This window comes from Chrysochloris asiatica, unplaced genomic scaffold, assembly GCF_000296735.1.
Source record: "Chrysochloris asiatica unplaced genomic scaffold, ChrAsi1.0 scaffold00010, whole genome shotgun sequence".
In the NCBI taxonomy this organism is placed as follows: Eukaryota; Metazoa; Chordata; class Mammalia; order Afrosoricida; family Chrysochloridae; genus Chrysochloris; species Chrysochloris asiatica.
The window spans coordinates 12,440,656-12,456,929 of NW_006408528.1; the positions used below are offsets into that span (position 1 = coordinate 12,440,656).

Below are 16,274 nucleotides of genomic sequence, written 5' to 3' on the forward strand. Positions count from 1 at the left end.
AAATGGACATATTACCTTGTTTCTAAGTACATCGTTACCTATAACATCTAAAGTGGGATTTATTTGATGAACTTAATTATGCTCTCAAAACATCTGCTGCAACTCGTAAAATAGGCAAGCATTAGTCAAGAAAGGTACTTCTAACTAAAAAGATGTCAATATCATACCTGAAATCAATCAGACATTTCTAATACAGTATTTGGAAGAGTTTCTGTACAGACTTATTGTCATGATGTACAGTGCTCAATGCTTTAAAGATAAACTCAGTGCTCTTTTTGTTCAACAATGCTTCATTTCCAGTTCATAAAACTTGTTCTCTAGTTCCACTCTCCATTGTCTACTCTCCATTAAGTGGTATTATATTGACAGTACATCAAGTGATTACATTATAAAAGGTCTCTATATCAATTGGCACAAATGTAATAGTTGGTTTCCATGATATTCCCAAAGCAAGGGAACTCTCTCCAACAATTCTCTAGTTCACAAATTTTATTTTCCACGCATTTTCCAAAAGAGGGCAGCAGAAGAGTCCAAAATTTTATTCAAAACTGCCCAAGCAAGTATTTCCAACTATAACTAGCCCATGGGGGAAAGCGTAATTCAACCCACAGAAGTCTAGAGTAGGACTTTGAAAAAAAGAAAATTTTATTATCACTAGTGGCAGCAAATGAAGACTCACAATTTACGTTCCATGGTACTTACTGTATCACACGTTGTTCTAATGTGTTACAGCAAAACCTAAGCTTGACATCATGCCAAAAGTGCTATGGTCCCCATTCATCTTCAGATGGCCCCAGAAAAAGATTTTGAGAATGAAGAAGTTCAAAGAACCAGTGACAGAATTCTAACTGACAAAAATCAGCTTCTTCAGCTTTCAAAAATTCTTCTTTCTCCTCTGTTTGAAATAATTAAATATCTTATAGCTTTTTAACTGGCTTTGGTAATTCTTTCTATTACAGTTGTAATTGCTTTTTCCAATAATCATTTGCATGATGGGTAAGATGTTTTTCAGTAACTGGAGGTATAACTAACTACTCACTGTGTTGGCAAGGACTTAAATACTATGTCATAGTAGATTTTTTTTTACACTTCAGAATTTCTTCTACACTTTGTACACTGATACTGCACACAAGGCATATTGATCCTCAAGCGGCAGCAGTCAGTTAGTTGGTAATAGTGTCACATAAGGCCATAATTTCATTGGTGTCCAATAGGCCAAGCAGATTATAATAGTCCTCCATCTGTAGTTGGCTAAGCTCCAAGAAGAGGGGAGAGATTGACACCAATCATGTTCCCATTCCCAAAACAGATCTTACTTTATATTTTTTCCACTGCTCTACTTACCTACTGAAATTAGTAACAGTGACCTATTCAGTAAGTGGTACAAAGAAAAACATATTAGCTATTCATTTTAAAACATATTTCTATTTCATATCACTAAATAAAATTCAGATCATTTAAAACAAAAACATTCATAAACTATAAACATACTAAAAGAAAAAAAATTGTCATTGTTAAGTGCCTTTGAGTTGGTTCTGACTCATGGCAATCCTGTATAGTTTGCAAATCAAACTAACCTTGCAGTCCAGTGCATTATCCTACAGTGCCACACCAGGACTCCTAGGACAATGTTTAACTAACTTTAGGCTACAGACCCTAGAAGTCCTAATGGAAATACATGTTATTAATTTTTTTTAAAAGTGCTATAAACAAAATATGTACACCATAATCAAGCAATCAAGCCATGAAAACAATTTAAAAGATTTACTACTTCATCAACTCAAGCAACTACTTATATAAATAGGAAAAGGAGATTTATTGATAATTATTAAAAAGAAATATTAATTTCTAATAAATTCTATAAAGATGTTCAACTTCATTTAAAAAATCAGTGAATATAAATTCAAATAAGTATGTTGGTGGACAGACCATATATTCCACTCAGAAAATGTGGTTCAATAAAAATAACCAATATTTATGATTCTGTGGAGAAAAGAATAAATTTTGAAAAGCAAAGGAAAAAAACAAACCATAATTTGAATATGTTGTTGTTGTTCAGTGTAGCTATCAATATATTGGAGTCCTGGTATGGCACTGTGGGTTAATGTGCCACTGCAAAGGGATTTGAACTGCAAGGTCGGTGGTTCAAGCTCACTAGTTACTCCTCGAAAACACTACACAGGGTCACTACGGGTCAGAGTCTACTCAACGGCACATAAAAACATTTTATCACAGTCCCAGTGGCAGAGTGGACAAAGCACTCGACTGCTAGCTAAAAGATCTGTTATTTTAACCCACTAGCCATGCCATGATAGAAAAATGTGGGAGTCAGCATCCATAGACTCAAAGAGCCTTGGAAACCCCATGGGGCAGTTCTACTCAATCATAAAGAGCCTATGTATCTGAATCGACTCAACAGCCATGGTCTTTTTGGTACCTACATTTTAAACGTCCCCCAATAATTTCATATCTAAGCATTTGCAGAAATACTTGCAAATGTGCACAGAGCTGTATATATAAGAAAGTTCCCTGCAACACTGTTTTTTATTAGCCTAAGGTCAAAATTTTACTAAATATTCACCCATAGAGAAAATAGCTTACTAAACTATGATACATCCAAATATGCAATTCAATGCAGTTATTAGAAGACATTCCTCTAATGAAATGGCAAACTCACCAAAGATCTACATACATTGTTGTCGCTAGGTGCCCTGGAGTCAGATCCAACTTATAGTGACTTTATACACAACAGATTGAGAACCTGCCCAGCCCTGTGCCAACCTCACAATTGTCGATATGCTTGAGACCATTGCTGCTGCCACTGTGCCAATCCATCTCATTGGGGGGTCTCTTTTTTGCTCTCTACTTTTGCAAGCCTGATGTCCCTCTGCAAGGAGTGATCCCTCCTGATAACATGTCCTAAGTATGAGAGAAGAAGTCTGGTAATCTTAGTTTCTAAGGAGTATTCTGGTTGTACTTTCTCCAACACAGATTTGTTTGTTCTTCTGGCAGTCTATGTTGTTGTTAAGAGCCATTAAGTTGGTACCGACTCATAGCGACCCTATGTACAACAGAATGAAACACAACCTCACAACCGTTGCCACGCTTGAGCCCACTGATGCTGTCACTTTTCCAATCCACCATGCTGGGGGGGGCGGGGGGGAGTCTTCCTCTTTTTCTCTGACCTTCCACCATACTACTTTTAATATTCGTCTCTAACACCATGACTCAAATACATCAATTCTTCTACAGTCTTCCTTATTTACTAACTATCTTTCACCTGCATATGAGGCTATTGAAAATACCGTGGCTTGGGTCAGGCTCACCTTAGTCTCTAAAGTGACATCTTTGCTCTTCAACACTTTAAAGAGGTCTTGTGTGCAGCAGATTTGCCTAATGTAATATGTCATTTGATTTCTTGACTGCTGCTTCCATGAGTGTTGATGGTGGATTCATGCAAAATGAAGTCTTTGACAACTTGAATCTTCTCCATTTATCATGATGTTATTTATTGGTCCAGTGGTAAGAATTTCTGTTTTCATTACATTGAGTTGCAACCCATACTGAAGGTTGTGGTCTTTGATCTCCATCAGTAAGTATTTGAAGTATTCAAATTGACTACATCTGTGGGAAAGTTCCATGTCTTCAGCTAAAACCAGGCCAGGGACAGACTGTAGAATAGACCATCAAATTGTACACATGCAAGTTCAGGCTGAAGCAGAAGAAAATTAAACAAGCTCATGAGAGCCAGAATATGATTTTGAACATACCTAAGCTGAATTTAAATATTATCTCAAGAACAGATTCGATGAATTAGACACTAATGACCAAAGACCAGATGAGTCGTGGGATGACAAAAAGAACATGATACCGGAAGACAGCAGACAGTTATTAAGAAGACAAAAAGAGGGGAGAACCCAAATTAGATGCCAGAAGATACTATTAAACTTGCTTTCCAACATAGAAATGCTAAAGTAAAAGGAAGAAAGAGGAGGTAAAGCAGCTGAACAGAACATTTCAAAGGGCAGCTAGAAAAGACAAAGTTAAATATTATAACGAAATGTGCAGAGATCTGAAGTTAGAAAACCTAACAGGAAGAACATGCTCAGCGTTTCTCAAGCTGATAGAACTGAGGAAAAAATTCAAGTCCTGATATGTAACACTGAAGGATTCTATGGTCAAAATATTAAAGGATGCAGAAAGCATCAAAAGAAGATGACAAAATTTAAAGGTGGACGTTTTGTAGCAAAAGGAGGGGAGTGATTGACTTTGCAGTCCAGGAGCAAAGGTCCCTGGAACCATCAAGGGAGAAGAGCAGAGTGCGACACCCTACCCAAAGAAGCAGTGACACAAGAGATGGAGGCAGAGACAAAGACGTGGAGAGATGGAATGGCTAAGGACTTTAGACCCAGAGAGGGAGACGGGCTGTGTGCTGATGACTGGGGAGCAGGCTTGCCGGGTATACCCTTTGGTTGGTTGATGACGCATGGAGGGGACTGTAACCATGGCAATGAAACGATAGCCGATAGGATGAATGTAAAGCTCATGTTCTCCCATGTAAACTATCACATGGGAGAAAACATTAAAAAGAAAAAAAAAAAAGATGACAGGAACACACAGTGACTGTATATATATATATATATTAAAAAAAAAAAAAAAAAAAAAGTTTCAAGAGGTAATAAATACATACATTGTTGTTGTTAGGTGCCATCGAGTTGGTACCGACTCATAGTTACCCTAAGCACAACCGAATGAAGCACTGCCCATTCCTGTAGCAAACTCACAATTTTTGCTGCGTTTGAGCCCATCACTGGTGCCACAGTGCCAATCCATCTCATTGAGCGTCTTCCTCCTTTTCTTGAATCTCTACTTTACCAAACATGATATCCCTTTCCAGGGAGTAAACCTTCTGATAATATGTCCAAAATATGAGAGACAAAGTCTGCCCAGTTTTCATATGCATATGAGGTTACTGAAAATACCATGGCTTGCATCAGGTGCACCTTAGTCCTCAGACTGACATATTTTCCCTTCAACACTTCAAAGAGATCTTGTTGTTGTTGTTAAGTATCGTGGAATCGGTTCTGACTCATAGCGACCCTACACAGGGTTTCCGAGGCTGTAAATCTTTACGGGAGCAGACCACCTCATCTTTCTCCCATGGAACCGCTGGTAGTTTCAAACTGCCAACCTTGAGGTTAGCAGCCCGATTCGTAACAACTACACTACCAGAGCTCCCCAAAGAGATCTTAGGCACTGGATATTGATGATATTATCCGATGATTTCTGCATTCTGTTTGGTCACCTCTCTTTGGAATCATACATACGTTACTAAAAAGCACAGAATAAGCTGCAGAGCAGTGTGTGTTTGTGTGCACGTGCACGTAGTATGGTATATCTGAATTTTAATCTAAAGAACTTCTAAAGTCCCTAAGTAGCTCTTGCCAAATTTGTAAAGTCACTTGACACTTCAGTATACTAAAAATTAAAATTACATCAGATAGCTCTCTCTTCAGGTCCCTGGAGCGCCAGGAGCTGCAGGCGTTGGTATAGATATGGCCAAGTCCAAGAACCACACCACGCATAACCAGTCCCGAAAACGGCACAGAAATGGTATCAAGAAACCCTGATCACAATGATATAAGTCTCTCAAGGGGTGGACCCCAAGTTTCTGAGGAACATGCGCTTTGCCAAGAAGGGCCTGAAGAAGATGCAGGCCAACCACGCCAAGGCCATGGAGGCATGTGCCGAGGCTAGCAAAGCTCTCATAAAGCCCAAGGAGGTCAAGTCTAAGATCCCAAGGGGTGTCAACCGCAAGCTCAGTCGACTAGCCTACATTGCCCATCCCAAGCAGGGGAATCATGCTAGGGCATACATTGCCAAGGTTCTGAAGCTCTGTTGGCCAAAGACCAAAGCCAATGCTCAAACTAAGGCTGAAGCTTCAACCAAGGCGTCAACTCCAGTCCAAGCCAAGGCCTCAACTCAGGCTCCCAAAGGTGCCCAGGGCCCCACAAAGATGGAATGGAGTTCTCCATTTGAGGGCAGAGGGACTGGCATGACCCAATGAGCTACCATCTGCATGAAGCTGGTGTTCTCCTGTGCTATTTGTACAAATAAACCTGAGTCGGGGGGAAAAAATGAAACGAAATAATCCATGTAGTCATGTCTGGTTCTACATGGAGGGAGCGAAAGCTTTCTCAAGGTGATATGAAAGATAACAGTACTTACCCAGATACTTACCATTCATCTCATACTTTTTTCTATAAACACATTTTTAATATTTCACCCATTATTATTTGTAATGTTCTTTAAACAAAAATCTACATAACAAATTTAATACTAGACTGCCTCCCTAAATCCTTCCATATGTCCAGAACAATGACTATCATTAGACAATGAATGGTTCATCAACTTCCATGCTTTCTTTCTATTTTGTCTGGAACGAGAAGAATCTCAGAAACGAAATGAAAATTGACATAAATATCTTCTCTTCCAACTGTATGGTCTTGGATCTCTCAGTTTTCTTACAATTATTCTAGTATTTTTATAATACTTTAATTTCTTTGTAAAATATGAATTACGAAATTATCAAATAATTTTCAGAGTCTCATCATAATATTATTGCAACACCATAAACTAAAAAGGCTAGTAGTCTCTAGGGCCTGAACTGCAGTTCAAGTTCAAACTGGCCTTGAGGTCCAGTGCATATATATATATTTAAATTTTTGTTGTTTTGATTTTATGCAGTTACCTTGACAGTTTTCCTGTGTTATCTCACTGAGAAAGCAAACAAGAGGATGTTTAAATTTAAGACTCCTTGTTTCAGAGCCAACAAGAGATATTCTGTTCCTTGATCCAAGAAAACAAAACAAGACCTCATCCATCGCTTCAGCAAACAAGGCTTTCAGGGACAACAAGTTTAGAAACATATTTAACAATGACCTTTCTGAAAGAGCATCCTAGGACCAATAAAACAAATAGCAAAAATTAGCCTAGTAGGAGATTTCACGGAGAGGCATTATCTATCTATAATTTACGTATTTGTATTGTTGATCCATAACATATTTTTTCCCCAAACAACAGCAACACTTCTTCAACAATAAAGGAAAAACATAAATTTATCTCCTTTACTTCCCTGTGACACATTTTCTTTAATCAATGCAAGTCAAAATAAATTCGTCATTTTCTGTAAATATTGACTGGAAGGAATTGCCCACAATGCTTTCACAAGGTCTCAGTTCCGGCTGTAGTCTGAGTTCTGCTTAGTCTTCCTGACACATCAAAGATGGAAAATGTTTCAGAGTCTAGCATGCTGCATTTCAGATGATGGCTTGGCACAGTATGTTCTTGGACAAAAGCCAAGCATTCACATGCTTCCCAACAAGCAAGTTACACTCATCCCTGGCAGAGAACACTAGCTCACCGTCACGTGACTATACTAGTTCTGCTAAAGAGAGTCCAAATTGAAACTAAGAGAATCTATTCGAATTCATAGTAATCCTCTAGGGCAAACGAGAACTGCTCCTTAAGATTTCCGAGACTGAACACCTTTACATATGTAGGCTTCCTCATTTTTCCTTCACGGAGCAGCTCCTGGATTCAAACCACTGACCTTTTGTTTAGCAGCTCGAAACGTAACTACTGTGCCATAGAGCTCCTAAGCAAGAAGACAGCCCATACCTTGGTGTTTTAAAAATCAAATTTAGCAACAAACCATCCTAAGAAAGGAGTATCCTGACAGACTTGGAGCAATGCATAACCTCAATTTTTCTTTTCCTTGTCAAAATCATATTAGCCACCTCAATAATTTATAGGGAATTTATAAAGAACTATCATTTCCTGAATGCCTAGTGTGGACCAGGGAGTATTTTAGGCATTTTTTAGGAAGTGAAGTAAGCCAAACTGGAGTTTACAATGATCAGAAACATCATTTGAAACCCCTAGAGGATGCCAAATTTACCATTTGACATGGCGTAAATTGAAGAACACAGAATGCTTTTTGTTCAGCTCCACCAGACTTAGTTAAAACGAAGACATGTGCTTTTACAGACTGACAATCTGTGGTCAGTATGAAGTAAGTCTGTGGTCTTGGTTCAGTTCTCATTGGACAGGTATCCTCATCATAGAATATTTTAACTAATTAATACCAAATAAAACCATTTTTGATAGGGGTGGCACAGGCAAATGACCCAGGACAAAGCACTGACTTCTCATTCCCAGAAGCTCCTGTACAGATGTCAGTTAGTTTCAGTTGCAGCATTTGTTTTAGCAGTAGTTGGTACTTGCTTCTCCTTTCACTGTCATGTCAGCACTGTGCTTCTAAAGTTCTACGGAGAGTGATTATTCAGAATTGTCTAGATAGGAAATCACATGTTTGATAGGATCATCTCCACATGCCTATAAGGAAGACCAGTTAATGCCACAACTGGTCAAATTTATGCAGTAACTGCTAAAGCCATGATGATGAAATTAAAAAATTCAACCAACTTCCTCAGGCTAAAACTGATGAAACATTCAAATAAGCTACACTGATAATTACTAGTAGATAGATAGAATGTGTAAGTTGGGGAAGAAAGAAGGATCAGTAGTTGGAAAATATGGCCTTGGAAAAAGAAATGATGCTGGAGATAGCAAGATACAATTTTGCAAGATCAACAACTTATTCATTGCAAATATCTTTTTTTTAAAAACCTAAAAGCAACTGTACACCTGGGCCTCACCAGATAGAATATACAGGAATACAGTTAAGTACAACTGTGAGAAGAGACTGAGGAAGAACTCCATATCATCACCAAAACTAGGCCAGGGAGAGACTGTGGAACAGACCATCAATTATTCATAGGCAACTTCGGGCTGAAGGCAACTTGTGGACTAGTTTCAGAAAATGAAAACTAGTCCACAAGAACCAAAATATAATTTTGAACATATCCCACCTGAATTTTAGAGATCAACTCAAGAATAAGAGAGATGTGTGAACAAAATGTGGAAATATAAAAGTTATTAACAGAATAAGATGAAGAATTACATAACAATAATTTTGAAAATCTAGAGGAAATGGATACATTTTTAGAAAAACACAAACCTAAACCAACACAGAGTAAAGCAGAAAACTTGAGCAGACCTAAAAAAAATCATGATGTGGTGCTGTAGGATAAGCACTGAAAGACAAGGTTCTTGCTGGTTCAAAATCACCAGGTTCTCTGCAGAAACCCTATACATGGTCTCTATGAGTTAGAAGGGACTCAATGGCCGATAGCAACACCAACAACATAACAAAAGAAGAAACTGATCAACTAGTTTAAAACCTCCAAACAAAAGTTCAGGAACAGACAACTCTACTGGTGAATTCTACCAAACATTCAGAGAAGAACTGACACCAATTCTACTTAAACTATTCCAGAACATAGAAAAAGATTGAAAACTCTCAAATACATTTATGAAGCTAATATATTCCTCATATGAATACCAGGTAAAGACATTACTAAAAAAGAAAATTGTAGACCAATATCCCTCATGAACATAGGTGCAAAATTTTTCAACAAAATAGTAGCCATTAAAAAACAGCAACATAAAAAATAATAATAATATACCATAACCAAGTGGGATTCATCTCAGGGATGCAAGGATGGTTGAATCACTATACAATAATAGAGACAGTTCTGAAAAGAAAGTTAAGAGAACAATACCATTTACAACACAACCCAAAAGATGAAATATTTAAGGACTAAATCTAGCTAGAAAAACAAAAGACCTATACAAAGAAAACTACAAAAGACTACTATAGGAAAGCAAAAGACTTACAAAAATGGAAGGATATACCATGCTTGTGGACAGGAAGACTTAACATTGTGAAAATGTCAACACTACCCCTAAAGCAATCTTTAGATATAATGCAATTCCAATCCAGATTCCAAAATCATTCTTTAAAAAGATGGAAAAAAATGATCACTAACTTTATATGGAATAGAAAGAGACTGCAAGAAACAAACCACTATTTATGAAACAGAACAAAGTTGGAGGCCTCTCAAGCCCTGATCTCAAAATTTACTACACAGCCAGGGTGGTCAAAATAGCCTGGTGCTGATACAATGAAAGACACATAGATCAATGGAACAGAATTGAAAACCCAAAAGTAAAGCCATCCACATGCCGTCAACTGATCTTTGGCAAAGGACCAAAACACATTACATGGAGAAGAGATGGTCGCTTCAACAAATGGTGGTGGTGGAAGTGAAAATCCATTTGCAGAAGAATGAAACAAGACCCATATTTTACACCATATACAAAAACTCAGTGTGAGTCAAAGACCTAAATGTAATTCCTAGAACTATAAAGATCATCAATGAAAAAATAAGCATAAATATATTATCAAACATCACTAAAAGCACACAAACAAAAGAAGACAAAATGGATGACTGGGGTCTCCTAAAAATTAGATACGTGTGTGCTTCAAAAGATTTTACCAAAAGAGTAAAAAGGTAGCCAATAGATTAGGGGGAAAATTTTTTTGAAATGATTTATCAGAAAAGAACTAATCCTTAAAATTTGTAGAAAACTACAATACCCCTAACAAGAAAAAGGCAATCACCCCTGTTTTTAAAAAATAGGCTACGACATAAACAGACACGTCATCAAAGAGGACATTCAGGCAGTCAACAAACATATCCATTAGAGTGATGTAAATCAAACAACAGTGAGCTATCATCTCACACCAACATTAATACAAAGTTAAAAAAAACAGAAAACCACAAATGCTAACAAAGACGTGGAGAGGTTGGACTGTCAAATGGTACAACCATTGTGGAAAACAGTGTGGTTCTTCCTCAGAAAGTTGGAAATAGAAGTACCATATGACCCAGCAATCCCACGGCTTGTCATATATCCACAATGAATAAGACCCAAGATATGAGTAGATACATGCACGTCAATGTCCACTGCAGCACTATTCACAATAGCAAACAGATGGAGGCAGCCTAAGTGCCCATTAATGGAAGAGTGGATTAACAAACTTTTCTACACAGTTTGAAGAATAAAAAAGAATCTGTGAAACACCTCATAACATGTATCTGAAGGGCACTGTGCTGAGTGAAATTAGTCAACCACAAAATGACAAATATTGTCTGAGACCACTATTGTAAATAATCAAGAAAAGACATAGTAAAAAAAATATTCTTTGATGGTTACCAGGCATAGTAGAGAAGAGAGAGTTATTCACTGGCTAGAGGGTAGACACATGTTAACATGAGTGAAGGAAAGGGCAATATACAAGAAGAGGAAGGTTGGAAGAAGAATGATGAAGACAGGTGAAGACACAGGGCTATGCAAGAGCTAATGGAGATAGAGGTAAATAGTGATATATAAACAACCTTGGAACAACTGTTTTCTGTGTGTAGATACATGGACAGAGAAACAGCCTGAATGTGAATGGGAGGAATTATATATATATATAATTTGAGAGATATATATATATATATATATATATATATATATATATATCCCACAAATATCTAAGAGTTTGAAAGAGGATCTATGTACATGGGTACCCAACCACAGGGAAGAGCTGTGGTGTGATGCTGTAGGATAAGCAATCGCTATAGGTTGGTTTTAACAGCAAGGTTGTAAGTTCAAACCCCCTAGTCGCTCCTCAGAAACCCTATACAGGATCGTTATGAGTCAGAACCGACTCGATGGCACTTAAGAACCACCACCACAGAGAGGAAGCAGGATAATTATTGTTGCATGGAGGGGATTGCAATCTTTGAGATTTGGTGAATGTAAAACCTGACGATCTTGCTTTAAACCTTCAATCAATTCAAAATTGTAAAAAAAACCAAAACTGTAAAAAATCTAATCTACAAAGAAAATTCCTATTTAGTTAACATTTTATTCTAAGAGTCAAAGCTGGGAATACAGGATTCTCAGACAATTGAGCCCATGAATGAGAACTGCAGGTGCAGGAATGGTTCCGCCTTCCACTTGCTCTCCTTCTCCAGCCTTTTATTATTCCTGAGCAGCAGCTCAGTTGTTGACATTGTGCTCAGTATCAGGAATGCCTCATTAATCTCAGACTTATGACTGAAACTAGCTTAAGAGCAGCAATAGTGTGAAGCAGATGACTCTATCTGAGTGCACAATGGAGATATCTATGCCTGCCTGGGAGAAAGAAGACGAGTGTGGGCAAGAAAACATTCCACCAAGATCCCCAAACAGAGTCCTTATACAGTTGCAATTACAGCCAGCATATATCAACTGGGGGCAGTGGGTATGGAGAAGGCATTCTTGGAGGAATAGTACCATTTGCAAGGATTGAAGTAAGAGATGAGAACAGAATTATAGAACAGGAAGTCATTTCATATGGCTATACTGATAGTGGAGTGAGAATGAATTTTGTGACACATGTTCACTTGCATAAATGAAGTTTACGTGTCATGCAGAGTCCCTGGAAGCATTTTCCTTTAAAAGAAATAAGTTTATAAAGAGGATTTGAGGGAACCAGAAATGGAAGGATGAGGAAGGAAGATTCCTAGGAGCTCGAGGAATCTTCAATTTTCATGCCTCTTCGGGGAACTTTTGAGAGTCTAGCTGTGAGCCCATCTATTCTGATGGTCATTCATCCAACAGCATGGACATGTTCACAGCCTTTGTGCCACATCTGAGAAGCAGAAAGACCAAAGCTATCAATCCGACAAACCTTCTCCAAGGTCAGTAATGCAGAACAAAGACATGAGAGTGCCAACAACAACAGAAGACCTACAAACTATGTCTGTAACGTTTTTAGGGAGAAATTACATACAAAATACATGAACACTAAAGACCTCCTGAAGACCCCACTTTGAAGAATCATACTGGAGGCTTCCAACCATGTACTGGGGGTCAAATAATAAAACAGGATGCACAATTTTCTAAAATTTAAAACAAGTTCAAATGCCATGAAAGTTAAAACAAACAACAAAAAAGACTGTTTTAGCAAGCATTTCTAGCATCAACGGAGACCTATACAGCATCACTGAAATTTTTTATTTCTGAAAAGGTCATGGGTGGAAAATTCTTAATTTTTTCAATTGCAAGCTGAGCCTGCACATCATGTGGTGCGGGCAAAAAGAAAAAAAACAAAACAAAAACTAAACTTAAGCAAAAATAACGAATTATTAGAGAACGCATATATAAACAAGGGCACAGGAATTATCAAGAAAGAAGAGCATGAGTGAAGTGTGAGCTCCCTACCTAGAAAAGGGGTGACATCAGAGACCACAGGACACGTGGTGCCATGGAGAAAGAGCAACTGCAGGCTCTAGGCCCAAACACTGAATAAGGTTGTGTGCTGGCAGACAGGATGCTGGCTTGCAGAATTTGGCTTTTGGACATTTAAATGAATACGTATTTTTTTTGTCTCTTAGGTATGCATCAAATATTTTTGCTTTGTTCATTATCAAATATCAAATGTAAATGGGAAACCAATGGGAGGAATGGGAGCAACAGTTTCAGGGAGGGGATTGTAATCTTCACTCAATGAATTTTTTTTTAATCAATCATACTACTTCCACAAAGCAGAGACACTTATCTTTTTTCCCCCCTTATTAACAAACCATCCTTTCTACTTCTCCAACTCCAAGTACTATACAGTTGAACTGTTCTGAATCATCATTGTAAATGTCAACACGCAGCTAAAGCTAAAAGTGAGCTCTGCATTATGATTGCCTTATTAACAGGTGAAACCTAAAGAGCAGGAGTTCTTTACAGGAAACAGGATAATCAGAAATCTTTGTCAAAACATGTGGAGGGCAGTGCCGTCTCATTACTCGTGGTGTGTTTGAAGTGAGAGCTGCTGTCACTTCTATTCCCATAGGATTAATGGTCAAACCAGGAGATTACTGACCCTTGAATCACACTAACTTTGACCTCACATATCTTCTAATAGAATTGATGGCTTTGTAAATATTGTGTTAACCAGCATGCTTCTTAAATCAATTGTCTCCACAACCTCATTATCTGAAGAATAAAGTACAAAGACTTTGGTAAAACATTCAAAATCCTCCAAGGTCCAGCTGTGGCCATTATTTCCTTGCACTCATCCTATTGTACAAAAAAGAAAAAGAAAAAAAAAAATGTTGCTGCTTTATTATATGTTAGCAAAACTGTCTTTCTTTCTATCTTTTTATTTTTCCTATTCAAACTATCTGTAAGGCTCCTTGGGGATGGAGATGGTCTTAATCATCTTTACATTACCTACTGCTCATAATAAAGAAACCCACCTGCTCCTCAGAAACCCTACACAAGGTCGCTAAGAGTTGGAACTGACTCATCGGCACGTAACAACAACAATTCATAACCAGGAGTCCTAGTGTGGCACTGTAGAATAAGCACCGGACTGCTAACTGAGAGGTCAGCAATTCAAATACAATAGCTGCTCTTCAGAAACCCAATACAGGGTCACTATGAGTCGGAAACAACTCTACAGCACACATACCACCACTGTTCTAGGTCTATATTGTCTCTTAACAGCTTGTGAGTCACCTTCTGAGGTGCAATTACTCGTCTTTCCCCATCCAGAGCAAAGAAGAGGGAAAATATAAAATAGTCCAAAAGACTAATGGACCACATGAACAGAGTCACCACAACCCCGAGACCAAAATATCAAGACAGTTCCTGGCTACTACTGCTGACCACTCTGAAAGAAATCACACTAGGAGGTCCCTGGACAGAGCAGGAGAAAAACATGAAACAAAACTCAAGCCCCCCCGCCCAAACAAACAAACAAACAGATATACTAGTCATAAAGAGCCACCACTCATCTGTCAGTATGTCGTACTGTAGCGGCTTGTGAGTTGCTCTGATTCTGGAAGCTACACCATTGGTATTTTAAATACCAGCCAGATCATCCATGGTGGGCAGGTTTCAGATGAGCTTCCACATAAAGACAGACTAGGAAGAAGGAGTGGCGAACTACTTCCAAATATTTAGTCTCTGAAAACCTTATGAATAGCAGAGAAACACTGTCAGATACAGTGCTGGAAAATGAGTCCCTCAGGTTGGAAGGCACTCAAAATGCAACTGGGAAAGAGCTGCATCTTCAAAATAGAGTTTAACATGATGATGCAAATGAAGTAAAGCCCATGGGAGTAAAGCCCGTGGGAACTTCATTTGCTGATGGGTCACAACTCAAAATGAAGAGAAACAACCGTACACATCCATTAATAATTGGAACATGGAATGTACGAATTATGAATCCAGGAAAATTGGAAATTGTCAAAAATGAAATGGAGTGCATAAATATCACTATCTTAGGCATTAGTGAGCTGAAATGGACTGGTATTGGCCATTTTGAATCTGATGACCACATGGTTTACTATCCCAGGAATGACAAATTAAACAGATAGTGTTGCATTCATGTCAAAAAGAACATATCCAGATCAGTCATGAAGTACAACGCAGTCTGCGATAGGATAATATCCATGTGACTACAGGGAAGACCACTTAATACTACTGTTCAAATTTCTGCACCAACCACTAAACCAGTGAGGATGAAATAGAAGAATTCTACCAACTTTTTCAATTTGAAATTGATCAAACATGCAATCAAGATGTATTGATCATTACTGATGACTGGAATGTAAAGGTTAGGAACAAAGAGGAAGGATCAGTAGTTGGAAAATATGGCCTTGGTGATAGAAATGATGCCAGAGATCACATGATAAAATTCTGCAAAATCAATGATTTGTTCATTTCAAATACCTTATTTAGAAAGCATAAGAGACAACTATACACATGGACCTCACCAGATGGAATACATAGAAATCAAATTGACTACATTGGCGGAAAGAGATGATATCATCAGCCAAAACAAGGCCAGGGGCAGACTGTGGAACAGACCATCAATTACCCATATGCAAATTCAAACTGAAGCTGAAAAAAATGAAAATAAGTCCACCAGAGCCAAAATACAATCTTGAATATATCCCACCTGAATTTAGAGATCATCTGAAGAACAGATTTGATATGTTAAACACTAAACATTGAAGATCAGAAGAGCTGTGGGATGAAAACAAGAACATCATACATGAAGAAAGCAAAAAGTCATTGAGAAGACAAGAAAGACTGAAAAGGTCAAAATGGATGTCAGAAGAGATACTGAAACTTGCTCTCCAGCATAGAGATGCTAACGCAAATGGAAGAAATGAGGAGGTACAAGAGCTTAACAGAAAATTTCAAAGGTCAGCTTGAGAAGAAAAAGCCAAATATTACAACAAAATGTGCAAAGATCTGGAGTCAGAAAA

At 38.0% G+C, this 16,274-nt stretch overlaps 1 protein-coding gene and 1 pseudogene across 4 annotated transcripts in view; both read right to left on the minus strand.

The window, feature by feature from the left end:
* The window catches only part of PPP1R9A (protein phosphatase 1, regulatory subunit 9A), a 445,759-nt gene that overhangs the window by 220,278 nt on the left and 209,207 nt on the right, over window positions 1–16,274 (minus strand). The gene's annotated exons all lie outside the window — the stretch shown is intronic.
* Window positions 539–5,585, minus strand: LOC102831537 (annotated as a pseudogene).